The 15,789-nt window shown below is 43.2% G+C and overlaps 1 protein-coding gene across 32 annotated transcripts in view; it reads right to left on the bottom strand.

Annotated features, from left to right (window-relative positions):
- Positions 1-15,789, bottom strand: part of LDLRAD4 (low density lipoprotein receptor class A domain containing 4) — a 524,574-nt gene that overhangs the window by 95,690 nt on the left and 413,095 nt on the right. Inside the window, exon 1 of one of the 32 annotated variants that reach the window (XM_017649547.3) lies at positions 8,855-10,086. The exons of the other annotated variants lie outside the window; for them this stretch is intronic. The gene's annotated coding sequence lies outside the window, so the exon portion shown is untranslated. Of the gene's footprint in view, positions 1-8,854; positions 10,087-15,789 lie in introns of those variants that run through there. 32 annotated transcript variants of the gene reach the window in all.

Below are 15,789 nucleotides of genomic sequence, written 5' to 3'. Positions count from 1 at the left end.
GATCTGCTCTCAGGTCACCGATGCACTCATGAGACCATCAGGATTGCCTTCACTATTAACACCAAAGACGGCAACCCACTCAGAACACATACCACAGCATACTGGTGGTGGGCAAGGCTATTGTTTTTATATGAAAGACAAACACTATTAGCAGCAGCAGGGATGGCAATTAGCCAATGTGTCGGAGCTGATCTAGATCTAGATAGTAAAGGTATCAGAAAACTAAAATTAAGTTCCATGGCTATTAATGGGATCACCCCCTGTTCCTGGCACCACTCAGGGAACATAATGTTTCAACTTCTGAAGGGAAAAACTTCTGTTCAAATCATGCAAATAATTATTTTAGAAGAAATAAATACTTTTAATTTAGGATTTTGCTAACTTTGTAATTTCTTTCTGTTAAGAGACAGTTTGCAGACATATTTTAAGAGTGCTATTCTTTATAAAGTCTCTTCTCACATCTTCAGATGCTTTCTGTCACTATAACCAGTGTCCAGATGCCCAAATTAAGTACCGTAAACCCAGCAACAACCAAAACAATCCTTGTGCCTTAGATAATGTGTACACAGGTCACCAACACATAAGTGTACAAATATTTTCAACATGCGCCAAATTGAGATGTTTATTTGTGGACAAAAATATTGATGTTGCTAAGTGATACTGAACAAATCACCAATTATGAGACTTTTTAATTTATTTCCATCTATTTCCCCATGACAAAAACTTTAACACTATTCCAGGTCTACATATATTTAGACTTAACTAGAACATCATATTTACTAAAATATATGAATAACAAAATGCTAACCTGTTACCATTTTTCAAATCCTTCTTTAAGAATATATCAAGGATGGTGAAGGATTAACTAATCAACATAAAAAAGAAAAGAAAACTTAGAAAATAAAATAATATTATTATGGCTGGTTTCAACCTAACTCTTGGTCCTTTTCTGCATAGAAAACTCTCAATATTTCTTACAAGAGAGAAGTAATCTCAGGTAAAGAAAATCCATTCACAATTCCAAACTGAAATTCAGTAAATAACTGTGTGCCCATATTCCAATAGGGTAGCCAAAGAAGAGTGAAACTGGCCAATTTTAGGTTCTGTCCCCTTCCCCGTACCTTCTAGAAGGGCAGCACCCCCTAACATTGGGACACAACCGGGAAGGATGAGGAGTAGAGAGCATAAGTCCCTAGAAGCTACAAAGACAGCCAACCACCAATCATCAGGAAGTGGTGGAAGAAAGATGAGAACCTGGCCACCAACCAAAAGTCCAAACCACACAGTGCAGAGGGGGCAGAGGGAAAGAAATGTGGCAGGGCTGGGGTAGCATCATGACTCACTGGGGGCTAAAGCAGCCTAGGACCAAAGGGATCTGAGCTTTCAAAGATGCGGGAGTCGAGATCTAGGGATTGTGTACAACTCCTCCAAATTCATAGAAGGCAGAGAAGACATAAATGTAAGCATCGAGAAAAAAGTGAAACATCTCCCAACAAGCATTCTAACAGAAGCTTCTTCCATGATAGAAGCTATCCACCTACATTCCCCTAGCAAAGCAGCAGCCTCAGGTGTCATGAAAAAGGGCTTCTGGACAACTGCAGAGAAGCAGCTTCTTGCCCAGGCTTGTCACTGGCTGCTGCACCACTGGGCCTCTTGGTGCCCCATTTTGCTTCTCTGCCCACTTCACAAACCCAAATGCATCAGAGGTCCAGGTCTCCTCAGCCTGCTTCGCAAGGTTTCTTCCCTTTTTTCCTCCTGTGCCCTCAGCCAGGGGCCCTCCACTAGCTCTTCTCCCGTTAGGTGCTCTGTGATACTGTCCTGCCCACTCTTCTAACCCCAGCTTCACCAAGTCTCAGCTACTTCTAACCTACCTCCTTTCTTCTGTCACCCTCTCCCTGCAAACCCGAGTGCTTGGGGCACACCTCTCTGCTCTCCGCTCCATCACATACTCTCTGGCACAGCTGAGGCTTCGGCCACCTTGCAGGACTCACTCTTCCTACCAGGTTAATACACGTGGCCCAGGAGCATGACCCAAAAGAGTCTCTACATATACAAAACATGAAATGGATTCTTTATAGAAGGAAACCCAACAAGTGGACTTAATCATATGTGTGTTGGGGCCCAAAAGGGAAGGTGTGTGCAACTCTTCAAGGACTGGGTGGGACCCCGCTGCTACGCCATCAGGCAGGCCCCAAAGCTGTTTACAGGGGGATGAAAGAGCCTGCTTTGTTCTCGACTACTCCGAGGTTAAGTAGACAATTGGGTCCTGCCAGAAGTTTAAGGAAGTGGCACTGGTGGTGATGGTGGTACTCAGAGACACACAGACAATCACTGGCCAGGAACCTGGAAGACAAGAAATGCGGAGTCCTCTGCCACCTTGTGATCCAGAAGCCAAGTCCCTGGGCGCGGACTGAGAAGAACTGGCATCCATACTGCTCAGGGCTGCAGGGAGGGTGTGGCTGGAGAGTAGTGTGGCCAGAGCGTCCTGGCCCAGGGAGGCAGCATCTGTACGTCAGGGGGCTCAATGGAGTGAAAGAACAGGACATGCCGAATTGGAAACCAGCACTGGTGGGACCCTGAGGAAGGGACTCATGCTGACACTAGGGTCAGGAGCCAGGCTCTGGGCACCACTTCCATGACTCAGGTTCTTGCCCTTTGTAGGATTCTCTAGGACACCATTAGGTCTGGGTAGCCCCAAGGGGCTCTCAGTCTGACCACCTTGGTATTCTATGGCACCTCAATGGTGGTCAGCTCCTGGCTCTCTGGTTTTTCTTAAGCTAATGGTGATGTGAATCCTTATGTAGTGTCTATTGTCTGACCATATTACAGAAGACTGCTCAGCAGTACTCAATCTTTACATGTACTTCAACAAAGCAGTCTAATCTGTCACACTTAGCACCTTCCTTATCAGTATTTTCAGGGACATTTCTTTTCTTATTATAACATATTTTCATAATGCAATTGAATCTACTCACTTTCTATACTGGAGAGCTTTGATTTATTCCAAGACTTTTGTACTTCCCAGTATTAAATGTATCCACAGATCCATTATGGGTTCCAGAATTTTGTTTTCACCCATCACAACTTGCATAATACTGATCAGGTGAAGATTTTCTTAATGCTAGCTTTCCTTTTACTTCATTATAGAAATCTTGAAATTCTGTGAATGGAACCTTTTTCCTTTTACATTTGAAGTGACTGCCTGCTCAGGGCTCTCTATTTTTTTATACTCTTTTTGAAGCCATCCCTTCTCTCTAAAGAACTATTACAACATTTTGTTGAAATATTTTTTTTTTGGCATTTCTCACCTAATTTACAGTCATCTGTTTTTAAATTTTATATTAAGTAGATAATAAGCCCATTGAAAACAGCAACTGTGCCTTATTTCTCTTTGTGGACATGACCAACATTAAAAAAAAAAGGGTTTATTGAATGAAAGTATGCTAGCTGGATGATGGCAGTTGTTCAGAACAAGCCATGAGGCCAGTAATATAATATATATTTTATATAAAAAAATGCAGCTCAGAAAAATTAAGGAACTTCCCAAGTTTCCTTGGCTTCTAATGTGGCCATGTCTGAATTTGAACCAAGTGTTTTGACAGCAAAACATTTGCTTTCTTGATTATTCTGCTGCTGGCTCCAAGAAAGCAAGAACTACAAAAGCCTGAGGCAGTTAAATTCCTGAAACTAAAACAAGACAGTCCTGTCTCCCCAGGGTGCAGTTCGTGGGAGCTCAGCAGGGTCCAGGGCTGCCCGACTTCTTCCTGCATTCTCACCAGGCTCTCTCCCAGCAACTCTGCAGATTCTTAAACCTCTTCTTTTAGCACCACAGCCTATTTAGGTTTCATTCTTACAGCTCAGATACTCAGGTACAGTTCCCTTTCTTCATACGTGTAAAAACACAGTCATAGATCGTTCAGTTTAAATGCCTCATGAGTAAAATAAATTTAACAGAATCATTTGGTCTTTTGAATCTTACACACTGTTGACAAAATGAAGGTTCCTGTGGCCAGGATTCTCCCCTGGCCCTGGCTGGCTAGCTCACTACACATGTGTGGGCAAAATGTTGCTATTGACTCTGTATAAAGAGCCTTGTCCAGTGCTCTGGGAGATACAGTGTCAGGGCTGCAAGGCTGCAGGAGAGCAGAGCAGAGGCTGGAGTGGTGGCAGTGCCGAGGACAGAGGGCCAGAGGATGGCTGTGCGGGATGACTGTGCAGAAGGCCCAAGGACGACTGTGCAGGTAGAGAGGCCCAGAGGCAGAGACTGGCTTGCTGCATGCAGACTCATTCTGAGAGAACAGGATTTTAGTGACTGACCTTCCGCCTGGAAATACAGTTGGATATAACCCTTCCACCCCAAGAATGTTCTACTGTCATTTCTTAGGTCACACTGAATCCATAGTGAACATGCCTGGGGCTGAAACCCATTGACAAGACATACACAAAAACCCATGCCTTTAAGCTCCCTGACCAAACACCCAGTCTCCCCAGCTCCTTCCAGAAGCTGTACCTGAGCCTGTGACTTGGACCAGCTCCCCACATCCAGTGTTGATTCTTCAACTGTGTGAGGAGTCATTTCATTGTTTCTGAGATGTACAGACAGCTGTTTCATTATGGTTTCAGCCTAAATAAAACTCCAACTGCTTATTATGAATGTTTAATAAAATCAACAGGGCATTAAAAACTGTCAGCAGGGAGCAAGCTCAGCAAATTAGATGCTTGCATAGTACCTCCCTCTGTGCCTAGATGCACATATTTCTCATCTTTGTAAGGCTTTTCCAAAACATCACAGTGCCATCGCAACCTGACAACCCTCCACCCATGTGACTGTGTCTCTGTAAGATGCATACCAACATCAATTTATGACCAAAGTGAAACTCAACTAGACTGCTTGCCTTTGGGAGCTGAAATTCAAGAAGTTGCTTTACAACTCATGAAATAATTAAGAGAGCCCTGTGGATAAAATGAGAGTTCCTGTGGCCAGGATTGGGGCCCTCCACACCTGTGGGCAATACATGGCTGTTGACTCTATAAAAAGAGCTCCGCCCAGTGCTCTGGGCACAACATGGTGGCAGGGCTGCAAGGCTGCAGGAGAGCAGAGCAGAGGCTGGAGTGGTAGCAGTGCTGAGGACAGAGGCCCAGAGGACGACTGTGTGGGATGATTGTGCAGAGAGGCCCGGAGGATGGCTGTGCAGGATGACTGTGCAGAGAAGCCCAGAGGACAGCTGTGCGGACAGAAGGGCCCAGGGGCAGAGACTGGCTTGCTGCACACAGACTTGCTCTTAGTGAATGGGATTCTAGTGACTGAGTTGCCACTGTGAGGATAAAGTTGGGTATAACCCTTTCACCCCAAGAACGTTTTGCTGTCAATTTCTTTGGTCACATTGAATCCATAGTGAACTTGCCCGGGGCTGAAACCCATTGGCAAGACAAACCCCATTCTGAGATGGTAAAATGGAAGCAATCAGTATTCATTATATTATGCCATCTAATATTTCTTAAGTACTAAGTAAAGTATACCCACATTGTTAGACATGGATGGATTTTTCCAATAAGTTTAAGACCTGTTCTTACTCTCAAGTAGTTTGTGCAGGAAGTTAATTTTTAAAATAGTTCAAGCTGTCAAAGAAATCCAGTATCTGCAATTCCAACTTTAACGTATAAAGAACCATGTGCTCTAAATGGATGTTACTCAAGTAAATGATGAAATGCTGCATATTTCTTTTCTTTTTACCTCAAAAGACAACTTAACTGAAATAAAGTCAGTAACAGAAAGGTGATTAGCAAAAGGAGGTGCATGATTTTCACAGGCATGAGAACTGTAAACGCCGACATCTGGGCCTGTTGTAATCTTATTGAGTATCAATAAATTTCAAGACAGCACACAAAAAAATGTCAAGAGCTGCATAGCTTTACCTCAGCAATGCAAATTTCCAGTGTCATTTTAAGTGGTAGAAACTCAAGAGAAGATGCCTCCATCAAGAGAAATGTAGGAACGCTGTCCCTCTAAGTCAGCTCACTCTCCCCTATGTGATTTCAAGCTTTCCTGCTGCCTCAGAGTCCCTGGGGTGAACCCACGAGCAAACGGATGCCACCCTGCTGGCTTTCACTAAGTCAGGGGAGCAGTGTGGTGGCGACCGGGGACACTTGGACAGCGTCATGCCTAACCAGCTCAGATTAAGTGCTTACCACACTGACCTACTGTGGATAATGTGAAGGTTCCTGGGGCCAGGATTCTTACCTGGCCCTGGTTGGCTAGCTCACTACACATGTGTCGGCAATATGTTGCTACTGGTTCTATATAAAGAGCTCCGCTCAGTGTTCTGGGAGACACAGTGGCACGGCTGCAGGAGAGCAGAGATGAGACTGGAGTGGTGGCAGCCCCAAGGACAGAGACTGAGATGGCTAAAGAGGCCCAGAGGCAGAGACTGGTTTGCTGCGTGCAGACTCACTCTGAGTGGATGGGATTCTAATGACTGACCTGCCACCATGGGAATAAAGTTGGGTATAAACCTTTCGCCCCAAGAATGTTCCACTATCATTTCTTTGGTCTTATTGAATCCATAGTGAACTTGTCTGCAGCTGAAACCCATTGGCAAGAAACCTACAAACCACAATGAGCACATGCCCTCTTCAGGTGTGACAACAGTTTATAAATTTTGTCCAGAAAGCTGAGTAAACCCAACATTATTCAGTTACATCAAACTGTGCTGGGGTTTGTGGTATTGAAAAAAAAATAACCGTCTTCAGCCATTTACTGTTGAGCTATTTCACTGTAAGACAAATGACTCTCGAGCACAAACAGGAATTAAGTGGTGGGTGGGGGATAAGATTCTTCCACAGAGCTTTCCTCACTGACTCCCATTCCCTCATTCCTTGGCTTTCCACCTGATGAGTTATGAACATCGGTGTCTTGCCACTGAGTTTCAGCCCAGGCAAGTTCACTTGTGAGACCAAGAAATAACAATGGAATGTTCTTAGGGTAAAAGGGTTTATTACCTGGCTTGTTCTCCCAATGACAGGTCAAGCACTAGAATCATGTCTGCGTCCAACAGTCTGCAGGTCTGCAGTCCTCCTTCATCTCTGCCTCTGCCCAGAGCGCTCAGAGTGGCTCAGTCAAAACCAGCGTGTGGCCTATGGGTGTGGAAGCAGTAGCCTAGCAGCTGGCCAGTTATATCATCAAGTAGTTTAGGTTCAGGTGAGGACCCTGGCCGTAGGAACCTTCACTTTATTCATAAAGTGTTTACACCCAAATTTATTGCCACAGTGGCAGGTCAAGCGCTAGAATCCTGTCTGCCTCAGCAAGTCTGCATGTGTCTTTGCCTCTGGCCTCTCTGCCCCTGCAGCTGTCTCCGTCTCTGTCCTCAGCACTGCCGCTACTCCAGCCTCTGCTCTCCTGCAGCTGTGCAGCCCAGAGCACTGGGTGGAGCTCTTTTTACATGGAGTCAATAATAACATATTGCCCACATGTGTGCAGTGGGTAAGCCAACCAGGGCCAGGTGAGAATCCTGGCCATAGGAACTTTTCAGTTTCTCTACAATTGGATAAAAATTATACTCACCTCTCCATCTGTGCATGTAAACCTTCTTTCTCTGCCTCAACTGTTGTTGGTTTTCACAAGCTCAGCCCCTACTAAGTCCCAGACAGAATGACAGAGGCTACCCCATGAACCCTAACCCTGAAAGGCCTCATTTCACAGGTGGGGATTTTCCTGAGGCCCAGAAGGGGAAGCAATGGGTTTGTGGCTCCATTCTAGTGACTGAACCAGAACCCCGTCCTTCCATACTGCTGCTAAACAACCCCATCTCACCTTTGGGTTTAAGGTGCTTCCAGTACTATGACTCTCCAGATGAAGCCAATGGACTCTCACCTGTTGGGGTCTTCATAACACCTTTCTTGCTTGATGGGCTTACAGGTTATCATTTACAGGTGTCACTTCTTAATACCTCAACTCCACTATGACCTGAACACATAGGCACTCACTGTGTGCCCTGGTGTGATAAATGACCTTTCTGAGCTCCATGACATCTTCTACCTTTTTCCTGACCCTCTAGTGTTACTGGGATTGGCTGTGGTCCTGTGACACATTTTGTAGGTGACAAGCACCACTATTCATGGTGCACTGCCACATGGAAGTCACACAAAAGAACAACCAAAATTACTTCTGGTACTAACCACACCAGTCCATGAAAGAGAAGGCCATTAACAAATCCCAACAGGATAAGACAAGATTATACAGAACCATTCTCTTTGAGCACTGGATATGTAGGGTCACTGAATAGTTTATAATCTTTAAAAGCTGACATTTAATCAAATTCATATTTTCCTATATTTCAAGTAAGGTTTCAGTCTGATTTTTGGTTCCACCAAAAGGATTCATTTACATTTAACGTGGATATTACAGAGCAAGGCCTCCGAAGAGCCCCCTTCCCTTCTGTATTTATAAACCAGAGCTCTTGGGCTCCAGGTGTCTGTCTCACGTGAACAAGCACAGCAGTGGGTAGCCCCACAGTGTGATGAAGAGGTGATGAGTCCTGGGGAGCAGGTCTGGAGCCATCCTCCCCCAGTCTGTCTCCAGAGTCCATGGAGCTGTGCTGTCATGGCAGTGAGCCAAGACCACCATGGGCATGACACTGACTCTACCCTCTTCTCCTAGACGAGGACTTTCTGAGGAACCTGAAAGGACTGAACTATCTGCCCATTAAAATCTCAGGACTGATGTCATACAATGGATGTTTATATTCTAAGAAAATTTAATTTATGCTTTATCTAATAATACCTTCAATTACAAGAGTAATACCTGCTGATTATAGAAAACAGAAAATACAGAGAAGCACACATGAATGTCACCTACCATTGCTTCTCACACTCTGGAGGTTTCAGGGAGTTGAATCCTTTGCCCTAGGTAGCATCTGAAACTTGAACTAAACCTCTTTGGGCTTCTCTTTGTCCTCTGAAAAAGCACTGGTGTGATCCACTTCAGCTTAAACGTCAGTAAGTCTACCTGTAAGCTCTGATGGTCCTCCTTCTGATCTTAAGGGAAAACAATATGAAATTTCCATCAGGTGCTTTGTAACTACACACACACTTTGCTTTCACAGAACATCATGCAGGCTGCCACCAACAACAATTATTTCCAGAAGCCACTCAAGGTAAACCAATCTCTGGGCCTACTACTGGGCTGATTTCAGTTTTCTGTCTCTTTGTACAGTTTCTTTTCAGGTCTATAACAGTATTAAGCTCAGGGCTCAGTTCCTTCCAGCTTTAAATACCTTTGCCTGCTTAGGAAATGAGAAGGAAAGCATAGCTTCTGCTATTTATGATGTCCAAGAAGGTTTGTTTACCCTATTAGCAAAATCAACAGTTGTGACGCCATGGAACCCTAAAAATGTTCGTGGCCCATTGCAGCACCCTGACTGGGTAATAACACTCCAGGAAAACAGCTCCAAGGCAAACAAGTGTCTCCAGCAATAATCCTCTTTTCACTAAAGTTTCCCAGTCATGTTTCTGGATGTTATTTTTGAAAAGCAGCATAGTTCCAGAGCAGGTCAGCAATTCAGACAGCAGGGTCAGGGCTACAAGTCTGTGATCCTAGGCTCTGTTCCACAGTGACTCACACTGCATGCATGTGCACTCATGTGCTGTGTGCATGCTCAGGGTGGCCTGGTCCTGGTGTCCCTGGGACCAGCTCCATGCCAGAGCCTGCACTGGTTCTCCTCAATGTTCATTTCTTTAATTAACCCTCCCAGCAGCCATTCTGAGGTAGTTGCTTTGTCTTTATTGAAGAATCTGTGGTTCAAAAACATTAACTGACTTCCTCAGGGGCACACACTAGATGTGAGAAGGGCAGAGTTTGGATTTGAACTAGGCTCTGGCTGACCACATAGGCTGCCTCTCATTCACCAACAAACTCCAGATAACTCCACCAGTCTATGTCTGAGACATAATGTAAGACAGACCAAGATGGTCAATGCACAAAAATAGTTTATAAATGCTTATCAAATAATGGGATGCTAATTTTAATAATAAGGCAACAGTGCAAATTTTCTCCAATTGAGAAAGACCTTGCTCTTCAGTTGAGTTTGTTAAACCATTCAGATCCTGGAACACACATCTGTGTCCCCAACCGGCAGACCAAACAGTAAATAAAAACACTGCTGCATACATTGCATGGGCTCAGGAGCACAACAGACAAAACAATATAGGAGAGAGCCAGGTGGTCTCAAAGTTCAGAGGGCTCCACACCCAGAAGGATCCCACTGCTGGAAGGGTTCTGGCAGCAGGCCACAGAGATAGGGTGGAGATAATTTTAGGAGCAGGCACTTAAGACCTTCAGCTCATACTGGACTTAGACACTGTGCTTGTCCCAGGAAGGCTTAAGGTCACACAAAGCTGACTGCTCATCTGTGTATACTTGCTATGCACACCTGACAACTTTCAAGGTCATCTGAGATTTAATTGGCAGGACTGAGTCAGAAGAACCATGTTCAGCAAACCCTTAAGAAATGTAAATAAGTGAATCCTAAATTGCCTTCCCATGAGCACCCCAGCTAACATGGCAGGGGTGCCCCTGGAATGGGGGTGGGCTACACCAATCACTGCCCGCGGGTACCAGGTAACTGCCTGTAGAGGGCAGTGACTGCAGCCCTCATCTACCTTGGTTATCCAGAAGTGGTTCTCCCTTAACCTGAGCAACTGGGCAAAAAAGAGATGCGAAAGGCACCAGGAAGGACTCGGAAGGAATACAGGCCAAGGGGAGGCATCTTTTGTATCTTGGAGCTTGGACATGCAACACAGGTCCTTCCTCCTGGTAAATATAAAGCATCATCAGATCTGTGCTCAAAATAGCCTCAGTGGCAGGGAAGCAAACTTCAGAGAGAGAGATTCACTTAAAAACACCAAAGACTCTCAAGGAAAAGCAACAAAAGAAGAAGAACAGAGGGAGTTTCGTGTTTCTGAAACACCTCCTTCCCTCCCTCTCCTTCTATTCCTGAGGGCAGCCTCAAGAGGACCGCAAGCCCACCTCTCTGGAAGTGAGGAAGGGAGATTAACACTAAACAATAGGGAGACCAGAGCGCACAGGATCATCTCAGAAACCTGTGTGGAGATGTGAGGTCCAGCAGGTTCTGCCTGTAGGATCAGGGATGATTTCATCAAGGTGCGGACACAGACGTGATTCAGGTAGAGAAGGTGCATCCAGGGAGAGGAAACAGGGTGAGCACAGGGAAAAGGCCAGTGGTCCTGGAAACCACTGCACAGGAAAGAAGTGATCAGACATGAAGTGAGAAGGGAGGTGAGGAGGTCAGTCGGTGATCACGTTCTTCAGGATGGCAAAATAACCTAATATTTACTGAGCTGGCAAGGCCTAGTCTGAAAGTAGATTATTAAGCAACTTCACAAAAGACACTGGCTTATATTCTGAACTGACACAACTTCATAAACCACTAACTGGATTCCCAACTACATAATATCAGTCAGTTCCTTGAACAGAGATTTACTATGTTAGAAATAGAATTTGAGTTCAAAGTTATTTTTTTCATATGATATCTAGTGTGATAACTTCTCAAACCAGACAAGGTCCAAGGGTAATCCACACTTTAGAGACTTAGAGAACATTCCCAAGCATTGTGACCATGGAATACTGTCCCGGGGCATCTCAACTACTAGCAATATTCAGTATTGAATAGAATTACACAGAATGCTGAACGCTATATGATCTTGCAGTAAGAAACACCAGTTTCGGTCTCCACAAGCTCCCATCTCCAAGGGCACTTTGGAATCACCCCACCTGAGAAACTGCCATTCACGTTTCAGTGGTTATTCTCCCATGCATCTCTGTATACATACACACACATGTGCACACACATGTTCACAGAGGAGATCAAAGGGCCCTCACATTTTTTTTTCATTCAACAATCTGTAGTGAACCTCTTTCTGTAATTACTGTAATTTCTTAAGCCATTGTTGGCATTAAGTCATCATTGTTGACATCAGTTCGTGTGGAAACAAGTTCTCAGGATTATAATGAGCCATTTAAAGTGAACCATTTTTAACTGTTGTAATCAACATCCTTGGATATTTATCTTTGTTCACTGGTCTGAAGTGCTGAGTACAGTGGTATGCACATTTTACCTTTTGTTACATTTTTCCCAAAACCTTCCAAAACGGCAATCCCAACTTATACCATGGTGGGAATGCCTTGTTGGGTCGGGCTGGTTTTGGAGGTAAGAGAAGTCTCAGCTGCTGGCATTCTGATGGCACCACATTGGCTGCAAAGAAACTCCATCACAGAAAGTGGAGCATGGAGGAATCCGTGCATCTAAACACTCAAGTTTTCCACTTTACTCATGGACAGCTGGCACTACCCACAGAAAGGGGCTGGACACTGGCTCTGCTTTGTCCTCTTGCGGAGATGTCAACAGACTTGATGGGACCAGAGTGGGCAAACATCCTGGCAACCCCAGAGATAAGAGTAGGGAAAAAAATGCTGCGAGACACCAAGAGAGTCTTCCATCTTAAAAACTGTCGTCGGCAGACACTGCTGATCTATGTATTTTACACCAGATCTTTCTCCTGACCTGCTGTAACTAGCATGTGTGGAGCTTCCTTCAAATTACCTTTCCTACTGCTCATTATAATCTGAAGTGATTTATAATGTTCCTACAAATCACACTGGATAGATTATTTTCTCTAATTCTAGCCAGCAGCTGTTGAAGCAGACTAGTAAATAACCACTGTAGAACCCCCACTGAACTCTCTGAAAAGGCTGTAAATATATTTAACAACCCACAGCATAAACACATCTCCAGTTCCCAACCAGGATTGAATACCTTTCCAAAACTCTGTTAGTTATGAATGTACCTGAAGGGGAAAAATAGGCTCTACAGGACACATTTGGAATGCTTATCTCTTCCAGAAAAAATACAAGTCCTGGCACTTTCTGTTTCCCTTACTATACTCTTAACAAATGCAGACATCTGCAAACATTAGTGTTCTTACATACACTGAGTTTATTTAATATCCATCTAACTTCAGATACAAATCTACTTTGCCTTAGAGACTAAACAAAGAATTAGGGAGTTCTCAATTTCTTGGCCCATGTCTCTTACCAGTGTTTTTCTTAATTTGTATTTTTAACAAAAGACAAATACAGATAAATCAGAAAGATTTGGTGTAAAAAACAAAAAATAAAACAAAAACCAGCTCTGTTTTACCTAATGTTCCCTGACAGCTATTCATGTACTTTTAAGTACACCTGTTACTTATTTCCTTGTTCTTGGGCTAGAAGGAACTTTAGCCTGTTGGTGCCTACCATTCAGTCTGCCCACACACCCCAGGGCTGTCAGAGCCTCCAGAGATATCCCTGTGGGCCCTACCATAGCTGTCAAGGGCCCAGTGGCAATAGCCAGCCCAGGGCACAGTCACGTGGCTCCATATCAGGGCATTTCTCTGCCAGCTAGGGACTTGTTCCTCCCCTCCAGTATGAAGCAGTTATACTTCTTTTTCAGGTACTGAAATTTTCTTTTTGAAATAAGAATTATATTTAGATAGCGTTTACCTGTTGCAATTACCAGGATGCAATTGAGCAAATATGCAAATATCTACCCCTATGTAAGTCCCACAAATATCTGATATAACTTCTTTCCTCCAAATAAGACACAGCCATCATGATACAAACCTAATTCATATGTTATATACATTTAAGCAAAGAAAAACACACAAACATTGCAACAGTGATGAACACTGAAAAACGCAGGGGTGGTATTGTCTTTAAAGAGTGAAAAGGACGTGGAAAATAATCCATGTTTGTATATCTGCAACACACAAACTTAGTGCTTTCTATAGTGAAGGGCACAAAGTTGAAAAGAGCTCACATCTGTTTTTTCTGTTGGCAAAACTTGAGCTTCCTCAAATTCTGATTCCTCCCTTGAATAGCTCCATTTCTATGCCAAGAAGACAAAATAAAATTGAACTATATTTAGTGACTGAAAAATTACTCCCCTGAAATCCCGCTTCAGCTAGTCGGTATTTAAACAGGCATCACACTGCTCCACAGTGTGAGTCCCTGTGCTCATCCACCAGATGCTCCCTTCTACTTCTGGGCCCCACGTCTCTCCAGAGGCCTCAGAATAAAGTGCTGTTGGGAGGCATAAAAATGATTTTCCAACAAGCTTTCACTACTCAAACAAGCCTGGGAGAGCAGTCATTCCATTCTGAGAACCACTCGTGGGGATTTTTTTCTTTGTAAAGAGGAGAGCAGAATTAAACCCCAAATCAGAAGTTCACCAAAAGAAACTGAATTTCTCATTAAGAACCAAAGAGGTGCAAAAACACTGCCCATAATTTTCCTCCTAGGGACAAATAAGAAAAAAAATTGTCATCATTCCTTCAAAGGCTTCATTAAATGGATAAACCCCAGAGCTGTGAATATTACCGAGAGCCTAAAACTTCCCTAAAGAAGACTTTTTACAGTGATAGTAAGAGAGTCATAGAAAGAAATAAAATATTTAAATGACAACTTTCATATAAAAAATATACACTGGGGAAGGAGGGGAGGGGGTAAGAGCATTATAATTAGCACACATAATATGGGTGGGTCATGGGGAAGGCAGTATAGCACAGAGAAGACAAGTAATGACTCTATAGCATCTTACTACACTGATGGACAGTGACTGCAATGGGGTGGGGGGCAACTGATAATATGGGTGAGTGTTGAAGCCACAATGTTGCTCATGTGGAACCTTCATAAGATTGCGTATCAATGATACCTCAATAAAAAAATACAGAGAGAGAGAGATGGAAAGATGCTTTTTGCTCCCATTTACACTATACTGTTTCACTCTTTAAAATTATACTTTAAATCTGCTTTGTCACATGTTCAACTATCTACATACACTAATTTGGTATGAGATAACTACAAAAGTATTCTTATCCCCATTTTATAGGTGAAGAAATCAAGGATTGATAATATGATCACATTATACACACTATATTCATCCATGCCTAGACTGTAACAATCAGGAAACCTGATTTACTGCTGCAACTCAGATATTGATGAACTTGGTACATATAACCATAACCAAATTTTTGATCCTTAGTTTTCTCAGTTTCCAGGCAGTTTCTCAGTTTCCATTTTCAAAAGACACTTTTCACTTTTCTTCATACCCCATCTAATTCTTTAGCCAACTTGCAGAAATAAATCTTCAAGTAAACTGATTGAAAGGGTATACTATACAAACAATAAACATAAGAAGGCTAGAATGGCAACATTATTATCAAATATAACAGACTTCATGATGAAAAGTATCACCAGAGAGAAAAGGGACATTTCACTATGATGAAAGTGTCAATTCATCAGGAGTACATAACAATCATAAATGTGAATGTGCCTGAAAACAGCTTTAAAATCGATAAAGCAAAAATAGAATCAACAGGAGACATAGACAATCACAATGATCACAAATAAGTATTTCAATCCACCCTCTCAGAAGCTGCTAGAATGACTTGATCGGTGGGGGGCAGGGGCATCAGGATACTTTTCCTATTAAGGGACCAGATAGCAAATATGGTAGAGCCATACGGTCTTTGTCACGATTCAACTCTTCTTTGGTAGTGTAAAAGCAGCCAGAGATGGTATTTAAAAATTGTATGTAGCTATGTTCCAATAGATCTTTATTTATAAAAATAGGCAGTGGAATAGATTTAGCCTACAAACTATAGTGTTCTAAGCCCCAAAGTAATAATAATAATTTTAAAAATGGCAAAGACACAAAGATCTGAAAAACGCTA

The sequence above is a fragment of the Manis javanica genome, chromosome 9, assembly GCF_040802235.1.
Source record: "Manis javanica isolate MJ-LG chromosome 9, MJ_LKY, whole genome shotgun sequence".
NCBI lineage: Eukaryota > Metazoa > Chordata > Mammalia > Pholidota > Manidae > Manis > Manis javanica.
This window is presented reverse-complemented; position numbering and strand designations above follow the sequence as displayed.